The sequence below is a fragment of the Phyllobates terribilis genome, unplaced genomic scaffold (genome assembly GCF_046119375.1).
Source record: "Phyllobates terribilis strain yellow unplaced genomic scaffold, ASM4611937v1 Scaffold_11__3_contigs__length_659146591, whole genome shotgun sequence".
Taxonomy (NCBI): Eukaryota; Metazoa; Chordata; class Amphibia; order Anura; family Dendrobatidae; genus Phyllobates; species Phyllobates terribilis.
The window spans coordinates 511552456-511574467 of record NW_027362771.1 but is presented as its reverse complement, the minus strand read 5'-3'; positions in this window follow the sequence as shown (position 1 = coordinate 511574467).

Genomic DNA, 22012 nt, shown 5'->3' with positions numbered 1-22012 from the left:
AAGCCGGCCGGCAATTCAGCAGCGGTACCCGACAATTTACAACAGAAATAATAGAGCATCACACATAGATTAGATAGATAGAAACATGTCAGTCACATATATAAGAAGTACAGTGACAGTGTTGATTACTGTACTTGTCATTTAGTGTTAAAATAAAGGATTTATTAAAAAAAAAATTTGCGTGGTGTTCCCCGTAATTTTAGTCTCTAGCGGAGGTTAAGCAGACAGCTAGGGCAGATGTTTGAAGCCTGGGAAGAGGGTAATACCCATGGAGCTTCCCAGGCTACTAATATCAGCCCCCAGCTGAATACCTAGCCTTTACTAGCTATTAAAATGGGGGACCCCCTCAAAAAAATGACGTGGGGTCCCCCCTAATTTAATAGCTAGCAAAGGCTAGGCAGACAGCTGGGGGCTGATATTAATAGCCCAGGAAGGGTGCCATGAATATTGGCCCCCTCCCAGGCTAGAAACACCAGCCGTCAGCTGCCCCAGAAATGGCGCATCCATAGGATGCGCCAATTCTGGCACTTAGCCTCGCTCTTCCCACTGCCCTGTAGCGGTGGCAGTGGGGTAATATGGCTGGGGTTGATGTCAGCTTATAATGCCAGCTGACATCAAGCCCAGGTTTGTAATGGAGAGGCGTCTATAAGACACCCCCATTGCTAACCCAATAGTCAAAGTTAAAAAAAAATACACAAACAACCAGAATAAAGTCCTTTAATTGAAATAAAGACACAATTCTTTATTGTTCTAAATTAAACCATACTTACCGTCACGCCCATTCCAGCTGAAGCCAACGATCTCCTGCAATAAAAGAAAAATAATAAAGCAGCATCATCCTTACCTTTCCATGGTTCCCAGGACGGCTTCAGCTCTGCTACATTCACATGACAGGCTGGATCGCAGCAGAAAGCTGCCATCCAGCCTGTCATTCCGCGGACCCTGAGAAGCGCAGGCATGCTTGCGCTCCTCAGTGTCTGGCTGTGACGGCATCCCGATGAGCCGACAATGAACTCAGCTCATCTCATGCAAGTCACTGACAGCGTGGGAGAATTCTCCTGCGCATGCGGTGAGCGTGAGAGACTTGGCTCATCTGGATGCCGTCACAGCCTGACACTGAGGAGCGCAAGCATGCCTGCGCTTCTCAGTGTCTGCGGGATGACAGGCTGGATGGCATCTTTCTGCTGCGATCCAGCCTGTCATCTCTATGTAGCAGAGCTGGAGCTGTCCTGGGAACCATCGAAAGGTAAGGATGATGTTGCTTTATTATTTTTCTTTTATTGCAGGAGATCGTTGGCTTCAGCTGGAATGGGCGTGATGGTAGGTATGGTTTAATTTAGAACAATAAAGAATTGTGTGTTTATTTCAATTAAAGGACTTTATTCTGGGTGTTGTGTTTTTTTTTAAATACTTTACTAGAAATTCATGGCGGTCATGTCTAATATTGGCATGACCCCATGAATTTCGGGCTTAGGGCCAGCTGATAATACTAAGCTGGCCCTAACCCCTTTATTACCCAGTGAGCCACCGCACCAGGGCCCTGGATGAGTTGGGTACAGCGCCAGAAGATGGCACTTCTATGAATGCGCCATTTTCCGGGGTGGCTGCGGACTGCAATTTGCAGGGGGGGTGCTGTGGATTCCAGCCCCCAGCTGCTTAGTTGTACCTGGCTGGACACAAAAATAGGGCGAAGCCCCACGTATTTTTTTTTTTTAACTTATTTCATGAAATTCATGAAATAATAAAAAAAAAAGGGGCTTCCCTATATTGTTGTGTCCGGCCAGGTACAAATAGGCAGCTGGGAGTTGGGGGCATACAAAAATATGGCAAAGCCCACGTCAAAATTTTTGGGAAAAATTAATTAAAAAATAAATAATAATTTAGGGACTGCATATTTATTAACCCCTCAAGTGTCATTTAGTGATAAAATAAAGGATTTATTAAAAATAAAATTGGCGTGGGATCCCCCATAATTTTAGTCTCTAGCGGAGGTTAAGCAGACAGCTGGGGCAGATGTTTGAAGCCTGGGAAGGGGGTAATACCCACAGAGCTTCCCAGGCTACTAATATCAGCCCCCAGCTGAATACCTAGCCTTTACTAGCTATTAAAATGGGAGACCCCCCAAAAAAATGACGTGGGGTCCCCCCTATTTTAATAGCTAGCAAAGGCTAGGCAGACAGCTGGGGGCTGATATTAATAGCCCAGGAAGGGTGCCATGAATATTGGCCCCCTCCCAGGGTAGAAACACCAGCCATTAGCCGCCCCAGAAATGGCGCATCCATAGGATGCGCCAATTCTGGCACTTAGCCTCGCTCTTCCACGCTGCCCTGGTGCGGTTGCAGGGGGTAATAGGGTTGGGGTTCATGTCAGCGCCAGCTGCCATGAAGCCCAGGTTAGTAATGATGGGCGTCTATAAGACACCCCCATTACTAACCTACAAAGTGTTAAAAAGAAAGCACACACTACACCCAGAAAAAAACAATTTATTTGAAATAAAACACACCATTTTATTTAATTCTTAGTTTACTAAAAAAAAATAGTTACCTGTCCACGTTCCTGCGCTCATCTCCCATGCACAGCTGTCACATCAGGAGATGGTGACAGCTGTGCATGGCTGCTGTAAGCTCACGCTGCCGGGAACACGTCCGCTCCCGGCAGCGTGAGCCCTGACTGAGGTCACCGGAGTGCATTCAGGCAGCGCAGCTCCGGAGACCTCCTTTACGGCACTGCTGTACCGTGGGAATTTCTCACGGTACAGCAGGGCCATAAAGGAGCTGACCGGAGCAGCGCTGCCTGAACTCCGGCGAACCCGCTTTTGCAATGATGGGGCTGCTTTACGGCCCCGTCATTCTAGCGGCGGCAGCGGTTCAGAGCGGTCACATTCTATGTGGCTGCTCTAAACTGGAGATCATCGTGGGACACTCGTGGACTACTACGGAGGGGTAAGGATAAGTTTGTGGTTTATTATTTTATATTTTATTACAGGAGATCGATGGCTTCGGGGAATTAGGTGTCTAGGTGAGTATAGGTGTAGTTTTTTATTTTTTACTTTATTTTAGGTGGCGATCGGCTGGGACAGGTAATGTATAAACTAATTTATTTTAGGTAACCACTGGCCACCAATGACATGTATTTAAAATTTATTGGGGACACAATAGGGCAATTTAAATAGCAGGATCAGGCTGATGGGAACTACTGCTCCCATCGAGCTGATCCTGCTGGCACGAGTGGATGGGGGACAGACATAGGCCGATGGGAGTAGTAGTGTCACATCGGCCTATGTCTGCCTGCACGCACACACCAATCATGACGGGGCTGATGGTCTGGGAGGTGAGGCTGACCTGTGTGGCCGTGGGAAAGTTCATGTGAGTTCATGCAATGCAGTCAAGCATGAACTCACATGAACCCTCTGAGGGCACCGCGGCGACTTCAAATGAACAGCTGATCAGCATCACCTGATACCTCAGCTGTTCATTTGAAATAACCGGCGGGAAAGCGCAGCACAGAACGGGAAAGCCGGAGGTGAAGTATTTTCACCGCCGGCTTCCCCGCCCGGGTCCTTCGCTCCCCGCTCCCTGGCGCTGCGCTCCCCGCCCGGTCCTAACTTACGATCGGGATGAGAGGTGGCGAGGGGAGCGGAGGATCGGGGTGGGAGGCTGCGGGGAAGCGAGTATGGGGCTGAGTGATTGTTTAAAAGCCAATGGGCGGTAAAAAGCCGCCAGCTTTTAAACAATCAGGAGAATTCTCCCACGCTGGGATGGCATTGAGATGACAGGCTGGATTGCAGCTGAGCGCTGCCATCCAGCTTGTCATCCTTCAGAGACACTGCAGAGCGCAGGCATTATGGGAACTTCCGATTCCGGTATCCGATGTTGTAAAAATATCGGAACTCAGTATCGGAACTCCGATACCGCGAATATCGGCCGATACCCGATATTACAGTATCGGAATGCTCAACACTACTCAAGACCTCAGAAGAAAAACCTGTCAGGGTGGCTCTCTGGGAGGTCCAATTCGGGACACCCCAGGGCCCACATTGAGGGTTTAGGACAGGTCCCTCGCACTTCTGAACAGACTCTGCGTCTTTGCACCTTAACCTGTCTGTTTGCACAATATGTCTCTGGAAAAATGCTAGCACTTTTATAATTTTATACTTTTGCATTTTTGTACTGTATAACCTGTTATGCAACGGTTAAGAAGATGTGCCTCCCATAAAGGGAAGATAGTTCATGTTTATATTAAAAAGAAAATTTCCTGGGTGTTACTTCTTTTGCAACCCGCGGACGTGCTGTGTTTTACCAGGGGGGAATGTGGCGCCCCTGAGGGTTCGACCGCCACAGGGATGCTGCACTTCTCTAATGGAGTGTAGTGTTCCTCCTCTGAGGTAAGAACAGTGTGATAGTCATGACCCAACCTTTGCATCCAACACCACATTTCTCCACCAGAGGGAGCTAGTATGCACTAGGTGCTGCTCCCCTGGTTACAGGGAGACTGGGGAACCAAGAGTTAGGGGAACCAGTTAGTGGGTGAGGGTGGAGAACTTACAAGTTAGTTACACTTTAAATTTCATATTTAATAAAAAGCCATCTTGGTTCTTGGTCCTTGTAGTCTAGTTCTTTGATTGTTCCCTGACTGACCATGGTAGTCAAGTCTGGCACTGTGACCTCCCTCTCGGAGCGCAGATCCTGTGTGGGCCTGCATCGGATGGAGACACAGCCCTCGTACCCCGGCCTTGGGACGAGGGGCAGGTTGTAGACAAGGAATGTCTCAACCCGGTCAAGGACCACGACCTAGAAGGCCCGGTACTTAAGAGTGTGGCTCCACAGCAAATGGATCCCAGGCAGGATGCAGACGGAGCGGTGTACGCCACCTGTCCTCGCCAACCTGATATATTCAGAGGGAGTCCAGCTGCAAGAGGGGTACCGGCCCCCGACACCCGACCTTGCTACTCTATGTCCTGGTTGGGAAAGCCCGGTAGGCCCTGAGGATCCTACCGGGTATCGGACGGAGCGACTAAATTCTGGACTTACTCGGAGGTTTGTTGGACCCCCGTCCCTGGTGACCGCAGGACCCCGCGGGGAGCAGGGAGTCGCCTTCCTTCTGCCATCTCTAAAGTGAGTAAAGCCTTGGAAGTTCACCCCTATGGCCTCCGGACGGTTTATTCTGAGCTACACCGCACGATGCAGCGCCCCTCTTCCTCTACTACTACCCCCTCCATCCTGTCCCTTTGCCCTAAGGCCTTGCTCCGCCTGTGGGGAGTAGTAATAACTCTGGCCACCCTAACACCATGCCTCAGCGGCTTGCAGCGGCGCTGTTGGCCTTCACCAGGTGCCACAGGTGGCGCAGTCGTAAATCAGCCACTCAACCCGGACAAGCCCACACCATCCTTTTTAATGTGATGGCCCTGAGCACGGGTCGGGTCCGGGCCACGGCTGCACCCCATCTCTCCATCACAGGACCCGACTCCGAGTCCCCCATCACCCAGGGTAAAATAAAGGGCTTTTTCGAGTAAGAAATAACACAATAACATTTGCTGTATGCCCCACTGAGATAAGGAATCCCTTTGCCACTTAATCCTTGTTTACTTCAGATAATGCTATCTGATTTTGGTCTTCATTTTTCCACACAACACCCCTTTCAATGTAGGTCTGCGAACAATAGTACCAGGGGTCCTTTCCTTTCAACTACCTGTCTGTTCTTCCTCATGCCCACTCAGAGCAGTTGCTGACCGCTCCTGTGGTTGAATCAGCTGCTCCAGGTCAACAGAGGACCTCCTCTTCTTTCGGGCTGCTTTGTGGATGTGGCATGGCTACTGACGTCATGCTGATTGACAGCCAGCTCCTTGCAGTTAGGCAGCAGGGAGTCGGTTGTCAATCAGAATGATGTTAGAAGGCACGCCCCATCAGCAGAGCAGAGCAAAAGAGAAGCCGCTGCTCTGCCAATGTGACGTCAGCGAAAAGCTGCTGAGTCGCCGGCAGGAGCGGTCTGTGATTACTCTCTTCAGGCAGAGATCGGTGCCAGGCACAACTGGCAGGTGGTCTGTAGCCATAAATCAGCTGAGAGGAGCTCAGAAAAGGACAGATAAAAGAATTACAAACTCCCTGCCAGACCTTGTAGCTGTCTGACTGACAAAATCTTAGTAAACTGATTCTGTAGCCAGCAATAGACAATGCAATGCAGAGACTGCAGAAGACAAAGGGTGCAAAGCTATTAATGAGACATTATATGCAAAAAAAGTCCCAAAAGATCGACAACCCTATTGAGAAAACACCAAAAAATACAGCTTGATTTTGTGACTACTTTGCATGGTATCATAGGATGCATGAAGGCATCACGCATGCATTTGAATTCTATTGTATTGAAGAGGGCAGGTGCCCAATACTCACCGTCCGTGCATATTTTCCGGCAGGCATCTATCTGGGGGACCTCTCATTAGCTCAGCTCACTTCCTGATATGAAAGCTCATGTGTAAGCTGCGGAGCAATCTCTTAACCTATGACTACTTTAGAAATATGATGTTTAAACATTTTGAAATTAGAAACTCTAAACATAATGTGAATCATCAATTAACCTCTTCCCGACCCGGCACCTTCCCGACTCTTCCCGACCCGGCACCTTCAGGCTATGTGCCCACGTTGCATTTATGAAGCAGAAAATTTCTGCTGCATAAATGCAAGTCCTCTCCCGGAAAAACGCATGCGGAATTCCGCACGCGTTTATCGCGCTTTTTTCGCGCGTTTATCACGCGTTTTCCACATGCGGAATTGCCTTGCGTTTTTTATGCATTGGACAAAGGCAATTCTGATTGCGGAAACGCAAAATTAAATGACATGCTGCGGATTTTTGAACGCGGCATAAACGCTGCGGAAAAATCCGCAGCATGTGCATAGAAGTTGCGGAAACCCATTGGGGATCATGGGGTGCGGGTTACCAAGCGTTTTACAAGCGTTTCCGCTGCGGAAATTCCGCATCAAAAACGCTTGTAAAACGCTACGTGGGCACACAGCCTCATTCCTCTTCCTGGTATTTTTGGTACCTTCATTCCTCTTCCTGGTATATATGGCGCTCTTCATCCCTGTATGTATACCCCCCTCATCCTTCATCCCTGTATGTATGGCCCCCTTCATCTCTGTATGTATGGCCCCCTTCATCCCTGTATGTATGACCCCCCTCATGCCTCATCCCTGTATGTATGGCCCCCCTCATGTTTCATCACTGTATGTATGGCCCCCCTCATCCTTGTATGCATGTCCCCCCTCATCCCGGTATGTATGGCCCCCCTCATCCTTGTATGCATGGCCCCCCTCATCCTTGTATGCATGGCCCCCTTCATCCCTGTATTTATGGCCATACATACAGGGATGAAGGGTGCCATACATACTGGGATGAGGGATGAGGGGGGCCATACATACAGGGATAAAGGGTGCCATACATACCAAGAGCCGCGCTGCGGGCACAGTGTGCCGTTATTAAGGAAAATTAATATTCACTGCTCCTTACGCCAATGGATGTGGGGAGCAGTGAATATTCATTATCTTTAGTAGCAGGCACAGTGTAGGCTTCAGCAGGCGGCTGCTGACTCCTGTGCACTGCTACTCCACCACTGTCACTTCCCCCACCACCCACAGCCACAGTATTTATGCATATCGGACTATAAGATGCACCCCCACTTTCCTTCAAAATTTTGGAGGAAAAAAGTGCGTCTTATAGTCCGAACAATACGGTATTTTATTTTTCTGTCCACATAGACATATGAGGACTTGTTTTTTGCCAAACGAGTTTTAATTTTGAAGGACATCATTTAATTTACCACATAATGTACTGGGAAATGGGAAAAAATCCAATTGCGGTGAAATTGTGAAAAAAAATCAATCCTGGCATTATTTTTTGGAAATTGTTTACATGATGTACATAGTGTGGTAAAAATTACCTCGCAATGATTCTGCTCATCAATACGATTACGGCAATACCAAACGTGATGTCCTGTTTTTTCATTTTTTAAGTGATGAAAAAACACTGAAGTTATTTATTTTTTTAAATTTAAGGTTGTGTTGTCATTTTCTGAGACCTGTAACGTTTTCATTTTATGGTCGATGGAGCTATATGAGGGCTTATCTTTTGCGAGATGAGACAACATTTTTAATGACACAATTTTGGGATCGATATGACATTTTAATCGCTTGTTACACTATTTTTTGTGGTATTGCAGTGACCAAAATAACATAATTTTAGCGTTCTTTAATTTTCTCCATTTACCAATCGGGTTAATTATTTTTATTTTTCATAGATTGGACTTTTTTGAAGGTGGCGATACCATTTATGAGTATTATTTTAATTTTTTTATTATCTTTAACGGGAGAAGAGGAGGGTGATTTGAACTTTTATATTTTTTACATTTTTTTCATATTTTTACTTTTTTTTTTTTTTACTCTTCACTTTACTTGTTAGTTTCCTTAGGGGACTTGAACATGCGATTGTCTGATGGTATATACAACACCACCACACTATAGCTGGATATAGTAAAATTCAAGATCTCTTTGAAGCTCGTCCATAGGCTGAGTTTCAAGGGAGCTCCATAATGACAAGCAAAAAGAGCTTCAACAGATGCCTGGCTGTCATAGCAACCCATCGGTGACCCGCGATCACACAGAATGACGCGACCCCATGCTGGCGCACTGTTAATGCAAATGTAAGAGTTTGACAGCTGCATTTAATAAGTTAACAATTGCAGGCAGTGCTTTTCGCCACCCGCGATTGTTAGAGGTAGGTCCTGGCTGTACCACACAGCCATTACCTGCTAAGTATGGGGCGAGCTCATCCCATCAGCCGACTCCATACACCCGCCACCAACTTGCGCCATACCTGTACATCGGATGTCGGTAAGGTGTTAGGTAATATCAAAATGTGGGTAAAGAGGCTAACGTGGCCAGAGGGCTTATAAAGCTTAAAGGGGTTTTCACATGAACAAAGTTCATTTTAATCACTTGATATTGGAATAATAATAACGTCTACAATTGGATGTGATTTAAAAATAATGTTCCTGTGCTGAGATAATCTTATAAATGTGTCCCTGCTGTGTACTGTGTAATGGCTGTGTCTGACCATGCAGGAACATGGTCGGATCATATTACATCTCCTGGGCAGGGGAGGACGCAAAAGAGTACACAGACATTACAGCATGGGATCACAAATAATTATTTCTTTGAGGTAAAACATTTTCTAAAAACAGGCAAGGAAATGTTTTACCTCACAAAAAGAATCAGCTGTGATCCCCTGCTGTAATGTCTGTATACTCTTTTGCCTCCTCCCCTGCCCAGGAGATGTGGTATGATCAGATCATGTTCCTGTACGGTCAGACACAGCCATTACACAGCACACAGCAGGGGCACATTTATAAGATTATCTCAGCACAGGAACATTTTATTTAAACACATCCAATTGTGTAAACTATTATTATTCCAAGATGTATTGATTAAAATAAACTTTAAAATTAACTTTGTTCGTGGGAAAAAAAATTGTTGCGTTAATATTTGCATTAACAATTATTTGTATTTTTTTTTAAATGTCATTACATATTTGATGTACATTCATTGTGACATTAAAAATTTTTGCTTTCTATTTTTCATTTGTTTTCCCAAAGAAGCAAGTCCTAACACTGCTTTTATAATTTATGGTAATCATAAAAATCACGAAATCATGTTTTTAGCACAATGTGTGATTAGAATTTCTAAAAGTCTTTCTTTGCAGTAAAAAAAAATGGAAAAAATTTGCTCTGTGCAAATGTTATACAACTAGATCTTTCCATTTGATATCAAGCTGCATTTCTATGTGATCGAAGGCAATAATCCTCGTTAATAAATACATTCACTACTTATATTTTCCAGGGATAAGAAAAAGGAATGCAAAGAATGTAATTCCTTCCTTTTGTATCACAAGGGTATGTGGCAAATTCATGGGATCGAGATTAGCTATTCATTAGCGTTCCTTGGTATACCAATTTCCTGTGATAAGAGAGTGTCATTAGTCCATGACCACAGCCTTGTTGCCTAAGAACCCAATGTTACTCAGTCAAGATGATACCCAGATGATACCCAAGATGATGGAATAATTCCGTTGACCCCTGTCATTCGGTAACCAAGGAATGTAGACGATTGAGCACATGTTAAATTAGACTGCATCTCTTTACCATATTAAGCAGCAGATCATAAAACAGACATCACTAGATAAACTGTGGTTCATGGAGAAATATCATAGCTTAATACTTAGTATACCTGCTACAATACCTAGCAAAATATCAGAAAATTAATTATTGTTTAAAGTAAGTTTTTGTGTTACATGTATTTTATTTTTTATTTTGCATTTTTTTCATATCACAATCTGTATTAAAACTAAAATATAAATCTTGCAATTTTTATCTTGGCCACCGAGACTATTTTAGAATCAAGCTTCTCGTTATTTACATAAGACTTTTCAGAAGTCTCTTTGTCATCAAATACAGAATTATCACAACAGGTAGCAACTCTACACTACTGATAGGACAAGATCTACCAATCACTATAGGGGATGTCTCCGCTGACCATGCTCTCCCTCCCTTCAAAATCACATTTGCACATGCTCATTACATGCTTCAACACAGAAAGAACAGGAAGTGTGAGATTAAAATATCCTATTGGCGAGTGTTAAAATTGCAAGATTTCTGTTCATTTTTTTTTATAGAGATCGTGATATGAAAAGCAAAAAAAATAAAAACAATTTCTAAATTTTAAAAACCTAATTTAAACAGTGGGTAATTGTAGCGTCGGCGTCTCTGAATCCTGCCGGAAAGAGATGCCGTTCCCCTCACCGCCGCGGTCCCGATCCAGCGTCCTCCAGCCTTCAAGCTGCTGTTGCGCGCACCGCGCGCAGCTTCCCGGTTACTGTGCTTAGGGCGAGCGCGCGCTCCCTCCCTCTAAAAGGGTCCACACGCGCCATCTTAAAGAGTCCCTGGCCAATGGCCGGAGGACCTCTCCTATTTAAACTGCCTCCTCCAAAATGGAGGAGCCTGTGCACGGTTGTTGTTTGTGTGCTAACACTCTCCTCAGCCCTCAGGTTCCAGTGCCCATCAATCTGTCTATCAGCCGTGCCCGCCAGCCTGTCTATCAGCCGTGCCCACCTGCCTGTCTGTCAGCCGTGCCCGCCAGCCTGTCTATCAGCCGTGCCCGCCAGCCTGTCTTTCAGCTGTGCCCGTCAGCCTGTCTACCTGCCATGCCTGCCTGCTTGCCTACCCGGATCACTTCTCTGGCTACCTGCCGTGCCCGCCTGCTTGCCTACCCGGATCACCCATCAGGCTACCTGCCGTGCTCTTCCGCTGTACCTGTCAGCTTCTGCTATCTGACCCATGGGAGTCACCTGCTCTCACACAAGGTCGGTCCCAGAGTGGCACCTGGTCCACCTGCCCGGTCCCTCCCGGGTTCACGGAGTCGACTAAGCCGCCGTGTGGCCAGGGTCGGTCCGAGTTGGCACTTAGTTTTGCCCCTCTGGTCCCTCCTTGCATCTCAGCACAAAGGTTCCACCACCTGGACCCGTAAAAGTTTGCACAGGCCATGGAGCCGGTGGCTCCCAGGCTCCTTTGCTCTCAGACCTGTCCAAGAGGTCTCTCGCCAGAGATCCCAACAGGATACTATCCTGTCCTATCTGCGGACAGTCAACTCCTGCTTGGACGCGCTGTCCACCCCGACTGTGTCCGCCTCTAACAAAGCGGCACCCACCCCGGCGGCACCTCAACCCAATGGCGCTGTGGCATCCGGCTTTTGACCCCGGCTTTCTGCGCCTCCACGTTTTGCTGGTGACCTGGTCCTATGTCGGGGTTTCATAAATCAGTGCATGCTGCACTTTGAACTCCTGGCACACCAGTTCACCTCCGACCAGGCCAAGGTGGCATTCATCATGTCTTACCTCAATGGAGAGGCGTTGGCGTGGCTTAATCTTCTGTGCTAGAGAGTGGATCCTCTGATGTCCGATCTCCAGGCTTTCCTCGCGGCTTTCCGGAAGGTGTTTGATGAGCCTGGACTAAAATCTTCTACTGCCTCCTCACTTCTTTGACTCCACCAAGGGAGTCTCTCTGTGGGCGAGTATGCCGTGCATTTCCGAACCCTCGCATCTGAACTTGCCTGGAACAATGAGGCCCTGGTGTCCACCTTTTGGGAGGACCTTTCTGGACGGATCAAGGATGAGCTAGCCGGTCGTGACATACCTCCCTCCCTGGACGACTTGGTGTCATTAGCTACCCGGATTGACATCCGTTTTCTGGAACGCGCTAAGGAGATGACCCGTGAGAGGAAACCTCTGCGCCTCGCTCCCGTCCTCCAAAGTCCTGTCTCGCAACCTGCACTACCCCGGGTGTCTTCCCCAGAGCCCATGCAAATTGACCAAGTTAAGATGGTCAAGTCCCGCCAGGAGACCCGTCGTGCTGAGGGGAGTTGCTTCTATTGTGGCAATATAGAACATCAGATCCGCTCTTGCCCGGTGAGACTGGGAAACTTCAGTGTCTAGGACCGCTCGGAGAGGTCGTCCTAGGCAAGAGTTCTTCCTCTCCACCCTTGACTCTGTCCGTTTCTGTTATCAGTGGTGAGACCCTCTTCTTCAAGACTGCCCATCTGGATTCTGGAGCCACTGGGAAACTCATTCAACAGGACGTTGTGGAGCGTTTTCAGATTCCTACTATACGTTTGATGGATCCTTTAGCATTTTTCTCTGTGGATGGAAAGCTTCTCCCTGAAACCATCTTGTTGGCCACTGAGCCGGTAACTCTTCAGGTGGAAATGCTGCACTCGGAGAAGATCTCCTTCTACGTACTGTCGGGTCTCTCTCACCCCCTCTTGCTTGGTCTGCCTTGGTTACAGAGACATAAGCCCGTCCTGAATTGGAGCTCGGGTGAGGTGCTCCGTTGGGGTCAGGAATGCCATAAGACTTGTCTGGTTCCGGTTCGTCCTGCTCGACCCCCGTCTACTCCGGCTAACCTACCTGGTCTGCCAGCACCCTACTGGTCCTACGCGAACGTCTTTGATAAAAAGGAGGCAGAAACACTACCACCTCATAGGCCGTATGATTGCCCCATCGACCTAATACCTGGTGCTTTTGACGCGCCCCCTGGGCCTGTGTTGTGCAGGGGAACCCGGAACCGGGCCTGTTGTAGAATGCTGGTGTAGCACCCTGAGGATTCGGCTGCTACAGGGGTATTGCACCTCAACCCAGAGGTGTGATATTCCACTCCCGGGTAAGGATGGAGAGTGGAACTGAGCTCGGTAGGCTGCATGCACTACACACATCCCATTTCCGAGGAACAGGCCGACGGTACTCCCACTTAGAAATGTGCAGGTACGACCGAGTCTGTTCCTGGCTGGAGTGGGAGGGGGGTGGTACATCCCATGTAGTGTAGGGGCAGATAGGGGGAGCAGCCTGGGTAAAGTTAGGAGCTCATTGGGTGCTGGTCACCTGAGCTCACACATAGAGGGTGTATATAAGGTGGGCACCAACTAGAATCAGGGTCAGACGCAGTCAGTCAGTTTCAGAGGACAAATCAGGAGCTGAGGAGAGAAGAAAGACCAAGACCCAGAGTGAGAGAGGAGAAAAGAGAAAGACCCAGAGCACAGAAGAGAAGGGACCCAAGAACCCAAATCAGAGCACCGGGTGAGGAGTCAGCATCAGGGTACCGGAACCCAAGCTGGTGGGGGTAAAAACAATCCCCAGCCAGAGACCGGAGACCGTGGGCAGTGTCTGTCACGGTCACCCACCACATTCACCCCGAAGGCACACCACATGAAGGGTCAGGGAACCCAGGGCCAAGGGTGTCCCAACAGAAGGCCCGAGGGAGCTGGACCTAGGTGGATCACTGGTGGGGACGGCTGAAGAAAGGACAGAGGGAGAGCTCAGGGCCACGCTCCGGACTTGTTTGGGGGTTGGCTGGATCCAGGACCTGGTGGACGCAGCACGGCTCGGGTGGTCACTAGCAGCTGGAGTGACCAGTACAACATCTGCAGTAAGTAAACGCCCTTAACTGCACAACCCGACTCTGTCTTCACTGCCGTCTGCACTACACCACCACAACCCCCATCCTCTGCGCCTGTCCCCTCTGAGGCTATACCCCTCCCGTTGGGGGTTATCCCACCAAGCTGCGCACCCACCATCAGCCTCAGCGGACCCTGCTGCAGCGGCGGCCACAGTGACCGCATCACAACGGGTGGCGTAGTCGACACAAAAGAACTTTAGTAACATCTGTAGAACTGCCACATCACACTGAGCTTGACGCCCTGGGCACGGGACCGGGTCACAGCCGCTCGGAGACTACAACCCCCCATCTGATCCGGTGCCGGGTATTCCCCTCAAAAAGGAATATGTCCCAGGGGGCGCGTCAACTTTGGCGTAGTCGGCAGGATTACGTGCCCGCAACACCCGGGTACTGCGTGCCTGAAGAAAAGTGCAAGTTTACCTCAGAAAGAAGTCTCCCGCCGGTTCCGGAGGGTCCACGCCATCGGACTCCATCACCAGTCGTTTCCCGCCGATTGTCCGCCATTTCCAACTTGTTCCCGCCATCTGCAGAGTTTCCCGCCACTGGGCGACGCTTCCCGCCAAAACCGCAGATTTCCCGCCTTGGAAGAGCAGCGGACGCCATTATGGGCGTGCCAAAGGAGGGCAAGAGGCCACCTCCCATCGTGGGCCGGGACAGAAAATGGCGCCAAAAGTGGAAACCGCCCCCACCAACAGAGACTGTGATGCTAGAGGTGTCTGTCAGCGTGAAAGAACTGCCCCTGGAGCTGACAGTCACCGAGTTGCCCCGGGACCGCCCTCGAAGTGGGAGGAGACGAAAGAGAAGAGAGAAGATGGGTGTCGCTTGGAGCAGTCTGGAGCGAGCGCACCCGGAGACAAGAGGTCTAACGAGGAGTAGCGGAGGAGCTTACCCGGATATGGAGAGAAAGCAGAACAGCACCGGCCCGCTGGCCAGGAGTCTGCTAGAGACCGAGGAGGGAGGGCAGAGCAGCACCGGCCCGCTGGCCAGGAGTCTGCCGGAAGGAGAGCAGAGCAGCACCGACCCGATGGTCAGGAGCCTGCTAGAGTCTACAACCCCGCTAGGTCTAGCGGAGATATTAGCGCAGCTCCCCCGAGACCGGGAGTGTGCACAAACTGCCCTGGAGGGCCTCGCACGGAGGATGGCCCGGGTACAGCGCGAGATACTGGCGGAGTGGAGCCGGGAGATGGCCCAGCAAGCAGAGACCAGTCAACGGAGCACGCTACCCTGGAAGAGGAAGCAGACCGCCTCTGAGGATGGCGCGGGAGGACCCAAGGCCGGAGACGGCGCCGAAGAGGGAGCCGAACGCATGGAGGCAGGTAAAGGGGACGCCTATACCCCAAGCCGTGACACCGCTCACCTGCCCCAGCTCCCCGTCGCAGAGCCCGAAAGTCCCCCTGCTGTGCCCGTAGCCGCCATGTCACCGCTATGGACTAGGCCCCGACCGGAAGCCGCCGCAGCGACCCCTGTGACGTCACGCGCCTCGACCCGGAGCGTGACAAAGCAGGAAATACCACCAGCCTGGTCGCAAGGCCTAGTACCCCCGGGCGCCGCATCACCAACAGCGCCCCCTACCTCCGCGGAGCCTCCGGCCTGGCCGCAAGGCCAGGTAGCCCAGGGCGCCGCCGTCCTAACGGTGCCCTTCACCTTCCAGGTGCCCCAGGCCTGGCCGCAAGGCCTGGGCAACCCGGGCGCCACCACCACCGCGCCCGCGCCCGCAATACCAAGGGTGCCACACCTGGGGGAGGACTTGTTCAGCCAGCTCACATGGCCGGACGGGCGGCCCTTCATCTGGCCCGAAGGATACCATGAGCTGGAACGGCAGCAGAGACTAAGACCCCTGGATGAACCCCTGATTCCGGCTCCGAAGCCCGTGGCACGGATCTCGCCCCCGCTAGCGGAAGCGCAGTTTGAGTGGGACCCCACCGGAGAAGATCTAATGGGGTTCACTCAGGAAACTAGGGCCGCTGCAGAAGAGCGTGCGGAGTGCTGCCGCCAACAGCTCGAGGAGTTTGCGAGGGAGCGGAGAGAGAGGCAGGTCCGGGAACAACAGGCCCAAATAAGGAGCGCCGAGCAGAAGAGCCGGACCAGGAGGGACCCCCGTGCAGCGCACAGTCCCCGTAACACCGGGACTGTAATAAAGTTCAACCAGCAGCACGGGTGGGGCTTCATTCGAGACAACAACACCCACGGCGACGTCTTTGTCACGCGCAGAGACGTGGAGTCCCATCTGCCGGAGGGGCACAGAGGTCGTGACCTCTACATCGGAGATGAGGTCACCTTTACCCGGCACAAGTGTGCCAAAGGACCTTACGCCCTCCACGTACACCGCCTGACGGAGGAGGAGTTGCGGTACGAGGAGGAGGAGCAAGAGGACCCGGACGGGTCTGAAGTTCAAAGAGCAGGAGGAAGACGCCGTTGAGTGCGGCAGAGCAGGTGCTGTAAATAAGTTACCCAATGGGGGTATAAAGAAACTGAAACTGTTGCTGCTAAAATAGTCCCCGTTGGGACCAGTGAACTGTTTACCCGTTAACCCCTTCATCCTACAGGCTGAGGACTGTGAGCAGCCATTCCTTCCCTCTACCTGGCCGAGGACTGAGAGCGGCCAACTTCCCCTGTATATAGTTGCGCTTCCTAAAGCGCCCCCTACCGGTTTTATAGAAAACCAGTTTTTCTAAGAGACTGTCGCACTTTTCCCGGACACACGTTGCACAGTGTCCGGAGGAGGAAACTGAAACCAGAGACGACGAGAATGTTTTATCTGAAAAGTTTTATATGATGTTTTATTAAGTATATGTTTTATATGTTTATATGAAAAAATTTTTGTATGTTTTGGTGTTTTTGTCTTTACAGCCCGAGGACGTGCTGTGATTTACCAGGGGGGAATGTAGCACCCTGAGGATTCGGCTGCTACAGGGGTATTGCACCTCAACCCAGAGGTGTGATATTCCACTCCCGGGTAAGGATGGAGAGTGGAACTGAGCTCGGTAGGCTGCATGCACTACACACATCCCATTTCCGAGGAACAGGCCGACGGTACTCCCACTTAGAAATGTGCAGGTACGACCGAGTCTGTTCCTGGCTGGAGTGGGAGGGGGGGTGGTACATCCCATGTAGTGTAGGGGCAGATAGGGGGAGCAGCCTGGGTAAAGTTAGGAGCTCATTGGGTGCTGGTCACCTGAGCTCACACATAGAGGGTGTATATAAGGTGGGCACCAACTAGAATCAGGGTCAGACGCAGTCAGTCAGTTTCAGAGGACAAGTCAGGAGCTGAGGAGAGAAGAAAGACCAAGACCCAGAGTGAGAGAGGAGAAAAGAGAAAGACCCAGAGCACAGAAGAGAAGGGACCCAAGAACCCAAATCAGAGCACCGGGTGAGGAGTCAGCATCAGGGTACCGGAACCCAAGCTGGTGGGGGTAAAAACAATCCCCAGCCAGAGACCGGAGACCGTGGGCAGTGTCTGTCACGGTCACCCACCACATTCACCCCGAAGGCACACCACATGAAGGGTCAGGGAACCCAGGGCCAAGGGTGTCCCAACAGAAGGCCCGAGGGAGCTGGACCTAGGTGGATCACTGGTGGGGACGGCTGAAGAAAGGACAGAGGGAGAGCTCAGGGCCACGCTCCGGACTTGTTTGGGGGTTGGCTGGATCCAGGACCTGGTGGACGCAGCACGGCTCGGGTGGTCACTAGCAGCTGGAGTGACCAGTACAACATCTGCAGTAAGTAAACACCCTTAACTGCACAACCCGACTCTGTCTTCACTGCCGTCTGCACTACACCACCACAACCCCCATCCTCTGCGCCTGTCCCCTCTGAGGCTATACCCCTCCCGTTGGGGGTTATCCCACCAAGCTGCGCACCCACCATCAGCCTCAGCGGACCCTGCTGCAGCGGCGGCCACAGTGACCGCATCACAACGGGTGGCGTAGTCGACACAAAAGAACTTTAGTAACATCTGTAGAACTGCCACATCACACTGAGCTTGACGCCCTGGGCACGGGACCGGGTCACAGCCGCTCGGAGACTACAACCCCCCATCTGATCCGGTGCCGGGTATTCCCCTCAAAAAGGAATATGTCCCAGGGGGCGCGTCACTGGGGGTTGTAGTCTCCGTGTGGCGGTGACCCGGTCCGTGCCCAGGGTGGTCAAACCAGTGGCTGTCTTAATGTATAGCAAATGTCCGACTACGCCACCCGTGGATTGCGGTCAGTGGGGACCGCCGCTGCGCTGCCGACCGCTGAGGCTGATGTTGTTTGCGCAGCCGAGTATGGGATAACTCCCCACGGGAGAAGTATTGCCTCAGGTCAGCTAATGTGAGAGATGATGGGAGTGATGGTGTGAGGGTCCCAGTGCTAATGGTGCTGGTGCGGCAAGGAATCACAGAGACGTGAGGTGCAGTTCAGGGTCTTTACTGATGGTACAAGGCAGACCCTCCCGGGAGTACTGGCTAGTATAAGGTGCCTGGTCAGTCTGCGAGCAAGCAGGAGTTCCCCTGGCCAGGTGGAGTTGTAGGCCTCCCCATTTATCTGCACTCTTCCTGGCTACCTTGCTGTCAGCGGTTACAAGTAGCCCACGTCCCTGAGTATACCGTGTGGTGCTCACCCGTATGGCTGGTGACTTGGGGCCTTCTGTTAGCCTCCGCTCCTGGATGGCGGCGCTGGTCCCTTCTTTGTGACTGAGCCTCCGGGCTTCTATGGCCAGAGGACCTGGAATCCCCTGCCGGCTGGTTTCTGCTGCTGGGTATATATCAGTCCCCACAGCCTCGGACTCCTGTGTTCGGTTTTAGTAACTTCAGCCAGGGCGAGCTATATCTCTGCTCACAGCCCCTGGCCTTCAGCTGCTGCTCCTACAGAGCTCCTGTTCTCACTTTCCCTCTCCAGGCTCTGACTGCTCTGCTTGTTCTGCAGGCTCTGTCTCACTTAATCCCGCCCCAGACCCAGTTTATAAGGGCAGATTCCTCCCTTCCCAGGTCTGGGCAGGCAGTGTTGCATGCTTAGGGCTCCTGACCAGAGAAACCTCCCACTTGCTCTCAGACATAATATCTCTATTACTGTGGCAACCAGACCCCTGGGGTGTCACACTTTACCTCCTCGCGGGCGAATCTACCCCTTGTCGCTGGCCGAGACCCGTGCCATGTCTGAATACATTGAAGAAAATCTTGCTAGGGGATTTATCCTGAAATCCACCTCTCTGGCTGGAGCAGGATTCTTTTTCATCAAAAAGAAAGATGGCTCCCTTCATCCTTGTATCGACTATAGGGGCCTAAACCAGATCACCATCAAAAATAAGTACCCCTGCCTCTTATCTCGGAGCTTTTTGACAGCCTAATAGGTGCTAAGAACTTCGCTAAGCTCGATCTTCATGGGGCATACAAACTGGTCCGGATTCACCAAGGATATGAGTGCAAGACGGCAATCAACACTCGGGATGGTCACTACGAATATCGCATGATGCCCTTCGGTCTCTGTAATGCTCTGGCCGTCTTCCAGGAGTTAGTGAATGACATCTTCCGAGATCTCCTGTATTCCTGCGTGGTGGTGTACCTGGACAATATCTTGGTGTTCTCCCCTGATTTGCCCTCTCACCGGAGGGATGTTCGTCAGGTTCTGCTGAGGCTCCGGAGGAATCGCCTGTATGCTAAGTATGGGAAATGCCTCTTTGAGCAGACCTCCCTACCATTTCTGGGGTATATCATCTCGGAGACCGGACTGTGGATGGATCCCGAGAAGGTGTCTGCCATCTGAAAATGGCCCCGACCTGAGGGGTTGAAGGCTATTCAGCGGTTTATGGTGTTCGCTATTACCACCTCTTTATTCCTCATTTCTCCTCCCGGACAGCTCCCATCTCTGCTCTTACCCGTAAGGGAGCAAATCCCAGGGAGTGGTCTTCCGAGGCAGAGAATGCCTTTATTTCGTTTAAACAATCCTTCTCCTTCTCTCCTGTGCTACACCGTCTGTATTGCAATAAACAGTTCTTCCTGGAGGTTGATGCCTCTTCCTCTGGAGCCGGAGCAGTGCTCACCCAGATATCCTCGTCCGGGCGAATGGTGACCTGCGACTTCTTCTCCAAACTCTTCTCTCCGGCCGAGTGCAATTACTCCATAGGAGATCGAGAACTGCTGGCCATCAAATTAGCGCTGGAGGAGTGGTGCTACTTGCTTGAGAGGGCTCTGCACCCGGTGGTCATCTAGACTGACCATAAAAACCTCGCGTATTTGCAGACCACCCAAAGACTAAACCCACGTCAGACCAGATGGTCTTTGTTCTTTGCTCGATTCTGCTTCAATCTCCATTACCGCCTGGCAGACAAGAACATTAAATCCGATGCTCTATCCCACTCTTTTCTGTCTTCCGACCTGGAGGAGGAGCCTCTACATATCAGTGACCCCTCCAGAATAATGACTGTTGCTCCGTTTGACCTGTCGCATCTACCCCCTGGTAAGATCTTTGTAGAGGCTCAGGATCGGAAGAGGGTCTTACTCTGGGGCCATTCGTCCAAACTGGCTGGCCATTCCGGCCAGAGGATGACACTTCTGCTCATTGCCCGGCACTATTGGTGGCCCACCCTGCGCAAGGATGTTGCGGATTTCGTCGCGGCTTGTTCCTCTTGTGCCCGTAACAAAATACCTAAGCATCTTCGAGCCGGTTGTCTCCTTCCTCTTCCCGTGCCTTCCGCTCCGTGGCAACATATTGCAATGGATTTCATCACGGATCTTCCTGTATCAGCCGGTTGTACTGTCATTTGGGTGGTCGCCAACCGCTTCTCCAAGATGGCTCACTTCATTCCTCTGCCTGGTCTTCCGTCTGCACCTGTGCTGGCTAAGGACTTCATCTGTCACATCTTCCGTCTCTACGGCTTACCCCTCCACATTGTCTCGGACCAAGGAGTTCAGTTCATCTCTCGCTTTTGGAGAGCCACGTGCAAGCGGCTCTCTTTGGATTTTTCTTCGGCCTATCATCCTCAGCCCAATGGAACATATCAATCAGATCCTTACCAGTTTTCTTCGGCACTTTGTCAACACTCACCATAGCGATTTAGTTGAGCTCCTGCCCTGGGCCGAATTTTCCTATAACAACAATGTGAGTGAGTCTTCTGCTAAGTCTCCGGTTTTTGTGGTCTACGGTCAACACTCCCGGATTCCTTTTCCCGTCTCCGCTTCAGTGGAAAATCCTGCGGCGGAGTCTCTCGTCAGTGAATTTTCCAAGATTTGGGAAGACACTAGATCTGCTCTCCTTCAGTCCTCTGAGCAGATGAAGAAGCATGCTGATAAGAGACGTCTGGATCCGCCTCAATTCCGTCTGGGAGACAAGGTCTGGCTTTCCTCCAAATATGTCCGTCTCAAGATACCATCATACAAGTTGGGTCCGCGATTCATTGGTCCGTTCGAGATTCTGAACCAAATAAATCCAGCGGCTTACAAGCTGAAACTCCCGGCCTCCTTACGGATCCCCAACTATTTTCATGTGTCTCTCCTCAAACTCATTGTCCTTAATTCTTTCTCTGATGATCCAGGTACCACTCCAGCTCCAGTCTCCGCTGAGGACGTCTTTGAGGTAGAGAACATTTTGGCCATCAAGAGGGTAAAAGGAAAGACTTTCTTTCTTGTGGATTGGAAGGGGTTTGGTCCTGAGGAGAGATCTTGGGAGCCCAGGGAGAACATTCATGACCCTCGTCTTCTTGAAAAATTTCTTGCTAGCCTAAAGAAGAGGGGGTGTAAAGGGAGGCGGGGGTACTGTAACGTCGGCGTCTCTGCCTCCTGCTGGGCAAAGACGCCGTTCCCCTCACCGCCGCGGTCCCGGTCGGGCGTCCTCCAGCTCCCTTACTGCTGTTGTGTGTACTGCGCGCAGATTCCCGGTTACTGCGCTTAGGGCGCGCGCGCGCTCCGTCCCTCTTAAAGGGGCTGTCTATTAGCCGTGCCCGCCAGCCTGTCTTTCAGCCGTGCCCACCTGCCTGTCTATCAGCCGT